The sequence below is a fragment of the Rousettus aegyptiacus genome, unplaced genomic scaffold (genome assembly GCF_014176215.1).
Source record: "Rousettus aegyptiacus isolate mRouAeg1 unplaced genomic scaffold, mRouAeg1.p scaffold_m13_p_1, whole genome shotgun sequence".
Taxonomy (NCBI): Eukaryota; Metazoa; Chordata; class Mammalia; order Chiroptera; family Pteropodidae; genus Rousettus; species Rousettus aegyptiacus.
In genome coordinates this window covers 123047277-123063438 of record NW_023416284.1, presented here as the reverse complement: position 1 = coordinate 123063438, position 16162 = coordinate 123047277, and the positions used below count along the sequence as shown (strand labels likewise).

Genomic DNA, 16162 nt, shown 5'->3' with positions numbered 1-16162 from the left:
GCTGCAAGCTAAGTGCAAGGGAGTATGGGAAAAAAATTAAGAAGTGCATAAATAAAAGTAGAGATGAGATAAATCTTTAGTTCCTCCTCAATTCAAATTTTTATTGCTTAACAATAATCTATAGTTTAAGTTTTCTTATAGATAATCTTTTCAGAATATCTCAGAATATACTGAGATTGTATTTCAAATGTTTTCCTTGGTTCTTACTTGGTCTATTTATGTTAGTTCTACATGGAAACCTCTAACTGGAATTTAGACAAGACATCCTTAAGTTCTTTTGGTCTCCAGGGTTAGTATTCCTTCCGGCTTCATAGTATTACTAGCTACATATAAACTGGTATCAGTTTGTGAGAGAAGTCCTTGAGTTGTTTTTGCCTATCACATTAGGAAAAAGAACTTTTTAAAAATGAGTGAAATAACTCCCAAGATATATCTTGTGGACAAACCGTCATTAGAATGCTCAGGGCACAGACAGAGCCCTGGTCACTTTGTAGGGTCATACTTATCCCTCAGCTTAATGCTTTTCTCCTCCTCACTTGGAAACTGAGGGAAACCTCATCTCTTGATATCCCAGTGGCCTGAAAACTCTGTGTCTTGAAAGACATGGAATTAAAATAAAAGCAAAATCCATAAATCGTGGCTATTCCGTACCAGAACGTTAGTTTTTTAAGCCCAACAGTGCCCCACAATGGTATTTCTCAATTACCTTACAAACTCTTGATGAGATGCTTTCATATCCAGGTCCTCCACTGTCGTACCAAATTATCTTCTTCTCATCTGTCTGGGAAAATATTTAGCTTTCAGGTAGGACTTTAGATATGAGCAAGGGGAGCATGGGAAATCCGCTGCTTGATTTGGCTAGAGACTGCCCTTTCTGCCTTAGGAATACAAAACTTTTTATAAAAATATTCCAGATCTAGTTCCTTATCTTTGAAGCTATTCTAATTATTTATAGTGATCAGCAAGAATAATAATGTGAAACCAAATCATTGCTTGATGAACAGTTAATTCTGTGAAAGGGATGTGGGGGCAAAGGGGTTGGTACAGAGTTGAGTTGTGACAAAATGAGAAAAGTTCTTTGTTTCTATTACAAATAGAGTGGCTCTGGTGTCGCTAGCACTGGAGAAGTCAGAAAGGACACATATAGATAGCCAACACAGTGTCTCTAGAAAAAGACTGCATAAAGAGCTAGAAATCGTGCACAATTAATAAATAATTGCAGATGTTTGAGAAAAGATTAGAAATTTAATAGTAAACTTCTGCAGATGCAAACAGAGGCAGACTGCTTTGTAATTAGTTACAAATGTCTTGGATAAAAGGAGCAACCATTTCAAAAGGGGACTGCTGGTGGCAAAGGTTTATGTGTAGGAAGGTCAGTTGAACAGGAGAACCTAGCCCTGTTTAGACAAAGCATGATAAACACTACTAAATCCTGCCAGAGATATGCTTTGTTTGTCTAGCACAGGTTTTGAAAAACTTCAGTGTGAATGCTTTTATTTGGCACTAATATTCCCAGTTTATTGTCACTTTCTATCTTCATAGATTTATCCCACTTGTACACTTATGTTACCTGCATGACTCCTGTGTACATGTGAACTTGTGACACAAGAGGTATTTTTATATGTTCCTAGAATGGAGAAACAGGTATACTTCCACTGGTATACTTAGAAGTTTGCTCTATGTAATTATGCTTAGATCATTATGTGAATAGTAAACAGTGTATAGTTCTTATTACATAAGTATTTTAAATACTTGCTCTGCTGTTTTACAAAGTGTCCTGTTAAAACTCCCTTCAGAAATTCATCATTAAAAATATATGTATATGGGGGTAGGGTTGACCTCATTGATCATGGCAGTTGAAGTACCTTCAAATAATCCTCAATCACAAAATGCCATCTCAACTATGATTTGCGCAAGCTCCATTATACTACTGATAATAATGCCTACGGTTCTTTTCTCCTTTCTGCCCCTCATTGTTTTTGAAGTCCAGCTTTTGTCCTGAGCTGACTGTCACAAGTCCATTTTCTATTTATCATCAGAACTGAAGCCGTTTCTCCCCAATCCTAATCACTATCCTATCCCTCTCAACAGGGTGAGCATCTTTTCCCCAATGAATGATTTATTTTGAAGCTAACAAATTATTCCAATGTTTTGTTCACTAATTATATCATATGTCACTGAACATTTCTTTGTGAAATGCCTCCTAAGAGGATATATGCACACACACACATATAAATCCATATACATAAATACACATATGTGTGGATGTGTTTGTGTGCACCCTTTATAGAGAAAGGTAATTAATAAGAACGTATGTTTCAGGTGCTTTATCTACTTAACTCTCACCACAATTCTATCAGTTAGGTATTTAATTTTTTAGAATAATTTTATAATTGAGAAATCTGAGACTGAAAGAGGGTTAGTGCTTCTCTAGGTAACTCAAGTAGTGACTAGCAGAGCCAGGATGTAAATGTCTAAATGGATTACATTTCTATTTCACAGTGCTAGTTCATGTTGATCTTGTAAAACTGGTTAAGATGGTCCAGATTTCACTTTTCTTTACCTTACACTGAAAAAAGAAAAAAGAAAAAAAGAAATCATCTATTTGATTATATATGTAAATATTTTTATTATCTAAAGAAATAAAACAATTTTTTTGTTGTTGTCATTAATGCAAACAGAAGAGTGTCAAGATGATTTCTGTTTAGTTTTAATAGGTAATGAAATCAGAATCCAAATCTGCTGAAGAGAAATGATCTTACATGAAGGTGTACATCAGAAGTCATTTCGAGTAGCAAATCCTTGTCATATCTCTGAGACTGCTTTTGTCAATAACCAGCTGTCAAGAGTGTTCATCCTGTCACTTTTATTGATGGTAACAAAGCTTGTTTGATGGAAACACTTTCTCTTGAGGAAAAATAATATGTTTTCTGCTTTGTCCTTGTAAACGAATGAAAAAATACTTGTCATTTTTTTGACTTGGCAAAGTAGTGAGATATCTTAGTTGAAATAACAAAGAAAAAATTTTTTTAAATGTTCACAAATTTTGCATTGAGGAGAGAGTCCTCATAGTCATTCTGCTGATTTTCTTTTAGAGACCAGATTTTTAAAATTTAAAACAGTTAAAATTATTGTTAATTTACATTAATTTGTTTTACTTATTTTTAAAATCAAATGTGTTAAAAATTCACAATATTTGTGTCCTAGTTCTGCCACTTGATATACATGTAATACATGAATTATGTAAAAGTTTGTTGTACAATAATTTTATTGTATAATTACTTTGTTTTTTATTCTCTAAGCCAAGAGATGAAAGTAAAGATCAGAGTACATTATCAAGCACAGGACCCTAATCTTTATCTTTCATTGGGACAGAATAGATTTCCACGATGTCACTTTCAGTATTTATCTTCACTTAATAATAATAATTTACCTAAAACAAATTAAATTAGTTGACATTAATAATATACTAATACTGAATAATAAATCATTGTCTTTCACTTACTAATAAGGATAAAATAAATAAATTTTCATAGAAACATGAAGAAAGTTTGTTTCTACTAGACTCTTGCTAGAAGAGCTTTGAAGGATGTACTTCAGGAAAAACAAAAAATTCAAAAGGTAACACTGAGAGCAAGAAGGAGTGATAAACAAAAAGAGAAGGTAAGCATGGTTATTTCTAAATTAATATTTTTTATTAAAATAATGTAAAATTTGGGAGATAAAAACTAGAGAGAACTAAATTTTCTGAATAGGAAAATAAATTTGAAATTAAAGTCTCTGTGTTGCCAAGAAGAAAATTGTTATTTTCATTAACTTTGGATTTATAGTGAAATATGTACATATAAAAGTCAAGAAGAAATTACTGAAAAAAAGAAATAGCATATAACATTTTCCTTATAGAAGTAAAAAAGGGGAAAGGTAAAAGAATTAAATAATCCAATATCAACTAAGCATAAATAGAAAGAGAAATTGTGATAAAGACAATATCAAATATTAGTAATTACAATAAATGCAAATGGATTAAATATTCCATCTATAAAAAGAATCTCCAATTGGATATTTTACAATCGAGCTATATGCTGTTTCAAAAAGACAAATATAAAGCATAAAATGTTAAGGGCAGAGAAAGGCAGAATGTGTGACAGTGGAAAAATTGTACTTGAGAATCATTAACAAAACTAAATGTAGAAGATTAATACCTAATGAAATATACTTTAAAAATTATTTTTAAGGATAAAAGATTAAATTCAGTAGGAATAAAAACCATTTATAAACTCAGACATATTTAAAATAGGCTCAAAATATAGAAAGCAAAAATTGACAGAACTACTATGGGGAGTTGATATATCCACTAAGAGTAGAATTTTAAAACACATTTCTCAGTGATTGTTAGATTAATAAGGTAATGATAAATAAGGATATCATAAATTTTTTTTTTGCTTTTTCCTCAGATAATAACTTATCCTGAATTTCCTTTAGTCTCTACCCAAATTGTATCTCCTCAGAAGTGTTATCCACCGTATCTAAATAGTCTTTCCATATTCCCATCATTCTTTCTTTTGTATCTCGGCCTGATTTATTTTTTTATAATATTTTATAGTGTTTTAATGAACATATGCCAAATATTTATTTATATAAGAACTTTCCACTTCACTTCTTATGTCCCAAATGCCTAGAACACAGCCAGGTCTTGGCAATGTTGTTCTCTTTGTGGGTAAGCTCTTTCCATCTTCCCTTTTTCTGGAAGACTCCTACTCACCTTCTTAGCATTCAGGTTTCAGATTCCTCAGGAAATCCTTTCTTGTTCCCTTGGCTTAGATTAGAGTCTTCTATTTTATGCTTCTGTAGAACCATATAATGCCCTTTTGTAAATTTACTTAATCATTCACTCAACAAATATTAGTTGAGTGTCTCATGTATTTTAACCTTTATTCTAAGCCCTGAGGATGCAGTAGACACAACAGATATAATCTCAACTCTTGTGAAGTTTATATTCTAGTGGGTTTGGGGTGAAGGGGAAACAAGAAGTAAACAAGTAAATACATAGTACTTTATGTAATTATAAGTAGTACAAGGAAACATGTATCAGGATTAGGGAGATGAGAGAGCCAAGGAAATAATAGTAAGGGTGATTTTTTAATATAGAGAACCACGGAAGTCCTTACACATTGGATATTTTTAAAGAGAATCTCTAAGGAAATGAAGGTTTGGCCCTGAGGATAATTAGGAAGTATAAATGCCTTGAGGCAATAATACTCTAAAAGTGTTGCAGAAATAGCAGTGAGCCCAGTGTGGCGGGAGCAGAGTGACTATGGGAAATGGTCACAAAAGATTAAGTCAAAGAGAGACTTTGCTTTGACAAGTGCTGTCATTTTAGTTTGTACAGTTACCACTGGGATGAGCAGGGCAAAGCGAGAAGGAGTACGGTGTGGGTTCTGGCCAGATAGTCCTAGGAATGCCAGGTGCCACCTCAGGAACGGTGCCAGGGTGGCGCCAGGCTGCACGGACAGCTCCAGAAAGTGTGGTATAACTCTGGACGCTTTGAGTCTTAGTGATTCCAGGGGACTCCAAAACCAGCCCTGCACAGGGATGGTGGGTCCAGCAACCCCTTTCTCAAACCTCAGAGGGGTTTCGCTCCAGTCTAGGGAATCCCAGACCTAGAGTCCAGGGCCTGGCCTCGGTAGTGACCATCTGTTCCAGGTGAAGTTCGGAGGTTCAACCTGGCCAACACGGTAGAAGGTCATCACCCAATGACTTTTCATGCTTCTGGGGTGGTCATGTCAGGGAGTCTCACACCATTACTTTAAGGCTCTGGGTAATACTGTGCCAGAAATTGTAGCTGTGGCTGCTGAGGGTCACAGTGGCTGCTGAGGGTCACGGCAGTCGCCTTCTGGAAAATAAATGTTTTTGTGGAACCCAGCCAAGAACGCCAAGTAGGCCAAGGCACCCACAGGCTGGATGAGGCTGAGGCCAAGGCTGAGGCTGAGGCTGAAGCTTGATATTTAAAGAACTTGACTTTTACTCTAAAATACTAAAGCCACAGAAGGGATTTACTTTGAACAAGCTCTCTTAGAGGGTAAAGGGTAGACAGGGAGATTAGTTAGAACTTAATTAAAAGAATCCAGATCAGAGATGTTAGGAGTTGGGATCCAAGTAGTAGTGGTTGAATTTTGGAGATACATTTGAAAGACTTGGCCAGCAGGATTAGTTGAAAGATTGGATGTAGTGTGTGAGAGAAACAAAGCAGTGCATGATGAGTCAGATGTCTGGCCTGAGTCTCTGGAAAAGTGAAACTTCACTCTTCTGAGATTAGGAAGATTATAAAGGAGCATAGGGGGAATGGGTTAGTCTAAGAGGAACATAGATTTTGGACATGTCAGGACATCTGTTAGATATCCAAATGAAGAGTTGGCAGCTATATATAAAATTTTAGAACTCAAAGAAAAGCCCAGAATGCAGATATAAATAGAGGGGTTATCAATATATAGATGATATTTAAATCCATCTGGAGGATGAAAAGACATGAAATTTGATTACTCGACTCTGGAAAATTACAACATTTAAAGGTTGAGAAGATGAGGAAGCACCAGCCAGGGTGGAAAATCAAAAAAAGTTTGGTGATCAGAAGTCAGGTAAATGAATATTTTAAGAAGATGGGAAGGATTACCTTTGCGAAATGCTAGTAGGTAAGGTTAATATGTTGTCTGGGAATTGACCATTACATCTAGCAGTGCGGAGGTTGTTGGTGGCCCTAACACTGTAGAAGTAGCAGAGAAAAGCTTCATTTAGTGTAGGTTCAGTGGGGATGGGAATAGATATTTTAGGGGGAATATGAACTACTTTTTCAAGTTCACTTTCAAAGGGAGCAGAGAAATAGTATAGTAGCTAGAGGGAGATATAATATCCACCGTGCTGAAATTCCTATGTCTGTAAGAATGGGAAGAACTACATGTTGTATTAACAGCTATTTCCATCTTGTTGACTGCTTTTTGCCTAGTACAATGCTTAACCGAAAGCAGTTGTACAATTAAATATGTTCAAAAAAATAAATACAATTTTTGTAGATTCCACATCTAAGTGAGAACATACAATATTCGTCATTCCCTGTCTGACTTATTCATATGTGTGTGTGTGTGTGTGTGTGTGTGTGTGTGTATATATAAATTTTATATTAGTTTCAAGTATACAGTGCAATAGTTAGAGATTCATATAATTTATGAAGTGATCCCCCGATTACTCTATCACCCATCTGGTTCTGTCACACAGCCGTTATAATAATAATGGCTATATTCCCTATATAGTACTCTACATCTCTATGATTGTTTTGTACTTCATCCTTTTACCTCTTTCACCCAGCCTCTAACCCCCTTCCCTTCTGGCAATCACCAGTTTGTCCTCTGTATCTGTGAGTCTGTTTTCATTTAGTTTGTTACTTTTGTTCCTTAGATTCTGCATATAAGTGAAATCATATGGTATTTATCTTTCTCTTTCAAGTTATTCACTCAGCAGAATATCCTCTAGGTCCATCCATGTTGTTGCAAATGGTAAGATTTCATTTTTCAGGGATGAGTAATATTCTATTGTATATATGTATCATAACTTCTTCATCCAGTCGTCTATCGATGGACACTTAGGTTGCTTCCATATCTTGCCTATTGAGAAGAGTGCTGCAGTGAACATAGGGGTGCATAGCTCTTTTTGAATTTTTGTTTTAGTTTTCTTTGGATAAGTACCCAGGAGTGCAATTGCTGGGTTGAAAGATAAGGCTATTTTCAATTTTCTGAGAAACATCCAAACCTTTTTCCATAGTGGCTGTACCAACTTGCAATTCCACCAGCAGTGTACAAGGGTTTCCTTATCTTTCTTTCTTTCTTTCTTTCTTTCTTTCTTTCTTTCTTTCTTTCTTTCTTTCTTTCTTTCTTTCTTTCTTTCTTTTTTTTGCCTAATTGCTCTTTGTAGGGCTTCCAATACTATGTTGAATGGAAGTGGGGAGACTGAGCATTCTTGTCTTGTTCCTGAGCTTAGAAGAAAAGCCTTTTGCTTTTCATCAGTGAGTATTATGCTAACTGTGAGCTTTCATTTATGGCCTTTATTATATTGACATATGTTTCTTTTATAACCACTTTGTTGAGAGATTTATCATAAATGAGTATTGAATTTGTCAAGTGCCTTTTCTGGATCTATCAAGATGATCGTATGATTTTTACCCTTTATTTTGTTAATTTGGTGAATCATATTGATTGATATGCGGATTTTGAACCATTGGTTCAAAATTCTACTTTAATATAATACACAATCCTTTTAATGTAGGTTTGCTGATTTATTTTGAGAATTATGGCATGAAAAATATTCATGCATTTGAAAATTAGAGACTAAACATTTTTCTCAAGCATACATGAATCATTTAAGAAAACTAATCATGAATACTCCATAAAGCAAATTTCAATGCATTTTAAGAAATGAATTTCAAACAATTAATTATCACTGATTACAAAGCATCTCAGTTACAAATAAAAAACAAAAGATATTGAGAGAAAAGTATAAATACATTTCTAAATAAATAATGAATGAGAAGAAATTATAATGTAAGCAATGAAATACTTAGCACTGTATGATCACAAAAGTAGAAAATTTCAAAACTGTAGGATGCATCTACTAATGCTCTTAATGCATATATAATAATTTTTTTAAAAATAAAAATGAGCTGAGCATTCAAAAAGAAAATCTATTCAAAAAAGAAATAATAATAAAGATAACTTCAGAATTTTATAAAATGTAAATATAGAATGAAAAGAATCAACAAACAAAATATTAGAAAAGATTAACAAAATGACAAACTTTAGGCAAAATTGATCATAAAAAGTAACAAAGATATATTGTTATTACAAAGGTGATCATAACAAGTGGTACACCAGGTATAGTAATTTTATGTCAGCAAATAGTGTTTTATAAGAAAATTCTATAAATAACTATGTCAGCAAATTTGAAAGCAGATAAAATTAACATGTTCTCAGGAAGATAAAATTTATCATCACTAAATCAAGAAATATGCAAAATTGTGGAATTCTGTTACAAGGAAATTGAATCAGTGATTAAAGTCCATTCACAAAGTTCATTCACTCTAGGTGATTTTAACTTTTTAGAAATTATTCCAGAGATAAGTAAAGCAAAAACACTTCACAATTCATTTTATGATTCTAGTTATAACTTCTAAAAATCATAAATGAACTATATAAAAATTAAAAATTATAGCTAAATTTTATTTAAGGAAATAAATATAAATCTTATAAAATGTAAGTAATCTCAGCTCTGTAGAACCTAAAAAAATAGTAATAACATACAGATTATTGTAAAATGATTTAGTTCAGTAGTACAAGAATGATCTAACATGAAATTTCAGGTAATTTATATAACATATAAAGAATAATGATTATATAATACTTTTCTTTAATATGTGAAGAAAGTAAAAGATATTATCATCTTTCCTTCCCTCACCATTATATTTGTCCTAGCCAGCACATACAAGAAAAAAAAAAATCCAAGAGTAGGAAAGGAGTAAACAAACCTCTCCTTATTCAAATACAATATACTTATTGCAAAACAACCCCCAGAGCATCCCCAGTATGTTTTTTTTGACTTGATAAAAATGCAAAAAAAAATTTGCTTATATAATAAGATCAACACACACAGGCACACACACTCACACACATACCAATTACATTTATGTAATCCAGCAATAAACTTTTAGGATATATAGTTTAAAAAAAAAAGTATTTAATATATTGAAATAAAGGATACATAGGAATACATTTATCAAAAGTTTGAATGATCTTTGGAAAAATGCAAACTTCTATTATAAGAAGAAGATGTAAATAATGTTATACCATATTCATGGCTAGAAATACTGTGGCAAAGATATCAGTTTTCCACAAATTGGTCTATATTTTAAATATAATTAAAATCAAAATTATGTCAAAATTAGAATCTTGAAAATATCTTTAATTTCTACAAGGCAATAAGGGAACACCAACAATTCAATAGAAAAATGAGCAATTCATAGAATAGGAAACAAAAATGGGTAAACATATAAGAAAAGAGTTTAATATCACTTATAATTAGGAAACTATAAATTGTAGCCACATTGAAATGCCATTTTATGCCCATCACATTAATAATTGATAAACAGGTAAGTAGAATGATAGTATGTGCTCCACAAAAATAGAGAACCAATTAGAATTCTTATACACTCTTGGGGTAGTATAAATTAGTTCACTTTCCTTGGAGAATAGTCTGGCTATCTGAGAATGTGTGTACCTTATAATTTAGCAGTTTCTACAGGTATGTGTATAGCGTGCTTATGTTAGCATTTTGTTTTGTAATAGCAACAAATTAGAAACAATCCAAATATTAATATTTAATTAACTGGAGAATAAACAACTTTTGGGATATTCATATAATTGAATATTATATAGCATGAAAGAATGAATGAGTGAGCTAACTATGTCAACATTGATAAATCTTTCCAACATAATATGAATGAAAATAAATCTGTAAGTTGTGATTCAATTTATAGAAAGTTTAAAGATAAGTAAAATGGTATTACATATTATTTAAAATATATCCATATTAAATAACTACATAAAGAAATGTAGTGGAACTATAAACAACAAATTGAATAAACATAGACATAGGAAGGGAAAAGAATACCATTAGAGGGGGGTATTCAGGAGACTTCAAGTGTATTGCTAATGCTTTGTTATCTAAGTAGTGTGATGAATATGTGGATGTTTATTAATCTTTATGTCATTTTTATATGTCTTACGTATTCCTTAATACCTGTTTATATTATAGGAAAAATGTGTACAGGAAAGGGAGAGAATGCTAAAGGAAAGAAAGTTGGAAGGGAGGTTGGAGAGGGGGAGCAGAGGGAAAGGAGAATAGGTTACAGAGCCAGGAAGAACACCAACTTCACATTTCTGCACAAGTTCTGGTGTCAGTGAGAACTGAGTTTAAATCCCAGCTGAAACATTTAGTAGCAACATGATCTTGGGCAATGTACTGCACACCTCTGAGCCTTATGTTCTCATCTATAGAATAGGATAATTATAATGCCTACTTCAACAAGTTGCTCTGGTGACAAAATAAAGAAGTAAGTAAAGCATTTAGCAGAATTCTTATCATATATTAAATATGCAATAAATCTTATAACTACTACTTTTTATCCTTCAAGCCACTACTGAAATCAGTAATCTTCTATCAGCAGTGCCTTCCATTTGGCAGCTAAAACACAGTCTGTAGTTATTCCATACAGCATCTGTAGAGATGGGTAGGAAAGGTATTCTAAAGATCAACTGACTTGTCCAAAGTCCCTCTAATGAGCTGGAACTTGAAATCATTCTCCATTTTCCCCAAATAGTGTTCTTCCAGTCCATCATGACTATCATCTTTAGTTAGGTAATGATTTCTCTGTGAATAGAGACTTATTCTGTTTTGCTTTGTACTCACCATTGCACTTGCCTTAGAACTCTTCAGAAAGCATGTGCCCCACAAAAATAGAAATTGATTGCTGAAAACAGCATTAACCATCGTTATCACAGTAGGTTTTGAATTTTCTTCAATTACCAGTACTTAGCAAGAGTTTTAAAGCAAGATGGAAACAGTATGGTGAAATTGTGCAGCACTTGTTTGTGGCAGAGGTTTGAGTTATCAAGAGTGAGTAAGGAAAAGAAAAGGTGTGCTGAATGAACATCGGGGTTACGGAACTGTATTTTATGTCTATTTCTCTCATCTTTGGGATTTATCTTCTCTTTTGAATTAGCAAAATATGTTTGAGATTTATTAGGAGTGTGAATCAGTGGTATAAAAGCAAGAATTAAAATATCGAGAAGGAAACTAGCCATACTGTGAATGCAAGGACAAGGCCAGTTAGGTTTTGAATTGACACAAAGGCTACTTTACTCATGCAGAAGGGAAAGACTAGAGCTTCTTACAGAGGCAATAGTCCAAAATGGGACCCTGGTGCAGGCTCCTAATGTTTGCTTTCTTCAGTGATAACAAAAGACACATTTTTAATTGAGGAAAAAATGGCTTCCCAAACAATGCCTGTCCAAATAATCACAGTGTGATGACAAAACCTGGGAAACAGGGACAGGTATGAAGACTTGAAAGATGAATTACTGTTCCTTAGGTGACCAACCAAAATGTTCTTTAAATGACAGTGATTGAGATTAAGAGGCTGTGGAACTAAGGTGCAAGTGAGGAAAAGAACCAAATTACCTTTGGATGGTTTCCCTCATGATAGAGTAGAATCTATCTGCAGATGTATTCTATTTAACAATTTTATTACCTCCAAAAAAGTATTATTAAAATGGAGTATAAACAATAGATCAAGTGTATGTTGAAAAATAGTTTATATATGTGCATTTAATATCCATAGAAGGTGCTGCTGCAAATGGCTGCATATAAATGTGGATAACTGGAAAATGTGTAACCAGTGTTTTTTGAAGATAGTACACGTACTGCATACTATGAAAAAATATATAATAACATTTTTAAATGTTACAGTCTACCCTAGCCTACTCTAAAGGATTTCCTGTATTATTGGCATAGTAATTGGGATTTCTTATAGAACCCATTAAATATTTAGGGATTTCAGACTGGAAAAATGTTTTTGTTGTACACAGATTTCTGTTGCAATGGCATTGACTGGTATGATGAGAAATAGGTGCTATAAGTTCATACCCTGAATCAAACACTGGAGAAGTGAATATAATTTTTCCATGTTGAGTAAGGGTGATCACTCATTTTACTTCTCTTTTCACTCTGAAGGGCTCAAATCTCAACCGAATGAGAACTTCCATAGAAAACTGATCGAGAATCAGAGTTCTCTTCTGCTGTATTAAATGCTTGTGTCCTGAGGGAGACATCTATCTTCTCTGCTTCAGAAATCATCAGACATCTGTAAGTGGGTCTAGACCTGCTGGTTAGTTCCCAAAGCCTTCATTCATTTTTCACTTAGGAAATATATTATTAATATAATTTCAGGCTACTTGAAGTAAGTTAAATAAAGTACAGTAGTATAGAATGCATACTACTGGCGTTCTGATTCAGTGATAGTTCTTCCTAACCCTAGCTTCATCCTCTTACTGCTATCCTACAAGTTACAATATTTGAGCAAGAAGTATTAATCATCTCCATATTGAAAATATGGAGTTATGTATCATTGTGTGGTGAAAAAAATATTGTGGGGAGAATCTTTTTCAGTTATATGGTAAAGAACTTGAATTTCAGAATAGTAAAAAGGCTTGTCCATTGTAGAAATTTTGAAAAATATATTTTAATGAGAAAAATCATAATTCCACCGCATGGAACTAGGCTTCATTAGCATCTTAGCTTTTTAAAAAATTTGGAAATAGCCTCTTTTATTTAACAGTAATCTGCTTTTTAATTGAGTTCATAATGAAAATTTCTCATTGTTCTTCACAAGCATTGCTTTCATGGTTTCATAGTGTTCCCTAGTAGAAATATAGAGTAATTTACCAAACTAGTTACTTTTTATTGTAAATTTAGCTTTTTTCTACATTCTACTCTGCTGTGATAAGTGTCTTTTTTCTAAAAATTATTTTAAACATGTCTGAATATATTTTCTTAATGTTTCCTGAGGATAAAATTTTGAAGAGAAATGATTAGATTTAAGGGTACAGAGAGTTCTAAATATCACTGGTACACATTTTAAAACACTACTAACTTGAAATACTTTTATTCTATCTATCTATCATCCATCTATCTATCTATCTATCTATCTATCTATCTATCTATCTATCTATCTATCATCTATCTATTATTTCAACAGATGTATACGAGGTCTTTTGATGTATAAGATACCAGGCTCAATTCCTCAATATGATACTGTCTCTTACATCAAGGGGTTTACATTCTCCTGGAAGACACATACAAATAATTATAATTCAGAATCTAAATTTTACTTTAGAGTATGCATGGTTTTGTAACAACATAAACAGAATCGAAGGACACAAAGAGTTTAGTCGTAGTGGTGAGTAGACTGATTATTGGGTAGCGAGAAATGGGTTTCTGTGAAAGGGCTCTCTTCACCCTGGGGGTGGGTAATTTTCTTCATAGCATTTTAAATGTCAAAAAACAAGAATATTTCATGAAATGATACTTTCCTGTGGTATATTACCTAACATTGCTGCATTGGAGGCAACTTATTGCTCTGTATTTAAAAGAGGAGATATTCAGTGGGAAGACAATTCTATGCTTCATTTTCACTTTGAAACTCTTGCCCTACCAAAGTTATATAGTGCAAAGATGACATCCTCTGATGAAGCTCAGAACTCCTAATTTTTCCCTCTGTCTATCAAAAGCTTAACAATGGGTGTAGCAGTAGCATGACTAAGCTCCCTAATGGGATCAGCTGTAGTCTGTGGCCAAGGAAGGAGCAGAGTTTAGTTTATAAAGATATCCAAGAAGTGAGCAAAATCCATACTGAGGTAACTGTGTTGTTAACCAAGAAATAATTCTGCAGTGATTTTTTTTACACAATTGTCAATATATCATCAAAATTAGGAAAGGGATATCAAGAGATATCCAATGTATCATCTCAGTTGCAAATGTATTCCTCTCTGTCACTATTGTGTAATAGCAGCCCTACAGCATCCTCATGATTGGGGTCAGTTTTCTCGGCCACGATGTCACCATTCCTCATATGTTGCTCTCTTTGCTGCTAGACTTTTTCTGTGTCTGTGGTAGAAATGTTCTCTGGTGAATCAGGGCCTTCACACCTGCAGAGTTGATAGGTGAGGATAGGAATCCAAATTCTACAAGTAGGTCACTGAGAGTGAGGATAAGCAGGGCCCCTCCAGCTTTCACCCCTTGGGTCATGGACCTTTGCATTCTACTTAGTGGTAAAAAACAGAACAACCAACAACACCCCACCTGTCCACCCCCCCCCCCAAAAAAAAACATTGTTAATTTAGGATGTATACTTTATTTGGAGGATATTGCTTGACTTTGCATGGTATCATCTTCAGGTTCACCCCAAACCGTGCTTTCAGAAGTCCATTCCATTGCCCTATTGGATGGTATGGTATGTTTTAAGACTAGTAGATTGCATGTTTATATGCCTGCTGTTCACCTTCTGTTCTATAAAGTGAGTTACTTGGTCCAGTGCAGTGTTAGGTGGGAAGCAGTGCCAGAAAAATCAAACAGTTTAGCAGCCTTGAGACAGTGGAATTGGATCAGTCACAACAGGCAGAAGAGAATATGTGCCAATGAATTACTGCCCCTTCCAAAGTGGAACAAGTTCAGTGTGGTCAACTTGACGTGGAGGGGCTATTGGGCTACTAAAGGAGTGATAGATGGCCTACTAGGTGACAGCTCTGCGTTGGTTTCTCTAGATGGCAGGTTGGACATTCAGCAGTGGCAGCAGCCAGATACGCATTGATAAGTGGAAGCTCATGTTTTGGGTTCATACATAAATCCTCCACCCCTGCCCTCACGATTACTTTGTTTCCACTGTGCAAGCATGAGTGTCCGGTGGTGTAAACTGGCTAACATCAGATGGTTGAATCATTATGTCTACTAAGTTATTTAGTGTTTTTGTTTGTTTGTTTCCTGGTAGTGAATGCTCTCTGGTAGGGAATTTCATATTACAAAAATATCTTCACACTTTCTCTGCTCCTATAGATAATCCACATGCCTCTTGTCCATAATCTTTCATTTTTTTTTTTTTTCCCTTCCAGGTCCTTGAATAACAACCCAAGCCATTTTCTACTGTCTATAAATCCATATATATTCCTACTTTAGGCTACTTTTTTATACATGAAATCGATGACCAGGTGCACAGCCCAAAGCACTTTCCTGTGGGCGGATTACCCAGTCTGCTGTCTTTCAGAGACACCACTGAGTAGGACTGTACTACAGCAGTACTTAATATTTGGCTTACGGCAACATCAGAGTTGAATCATATGTGAACCAACTTTGCCTCTTGTCCACTTCCATCAGTTGGGAACTGAGGAAGACAAGCTAGGAATATAGTGGATGACATAGGGGTCCATATAGTTTATTTGTGCTCTCTGGTCCTGTTATGCCCAATTCTGTGTGTGTCATTTCCATTTTATGATGGATTACTACTTGACTT

The 16162-nt window shown here is 34.1% G+C and overlaps 1 long non-coding RNA gene across 3 annotated transcripts in view; it reads left to right on the top strand.

Annotated features, from left to right (window-relative positions):
- Positions 1-13780, top strand: part of LOC107517045 — a 44749-nt gene extending 30969 nt beyond the window's left edge. The window contains exons 4-6 of one of the 3 annotated variants that reach the window (XR_004950534.1): positions 1543-1644; positions 2709-2875; positions 3537-3662. This is a non-coding gene — a long non-coding RNA (uncharacterized LOC107517045). Of the gene's footprint in view, positions 1-1542; positions 1645-2708; positions 2876-3536; positions 3663-12831 lie in introns of those variants that run through there. The other 2 variants (XR_004950538.1, XR_004950539.1) reach the window with 2 other exon arrangements.
- Positions 13781-16162: the final 2382 nt, after the last annotated feature.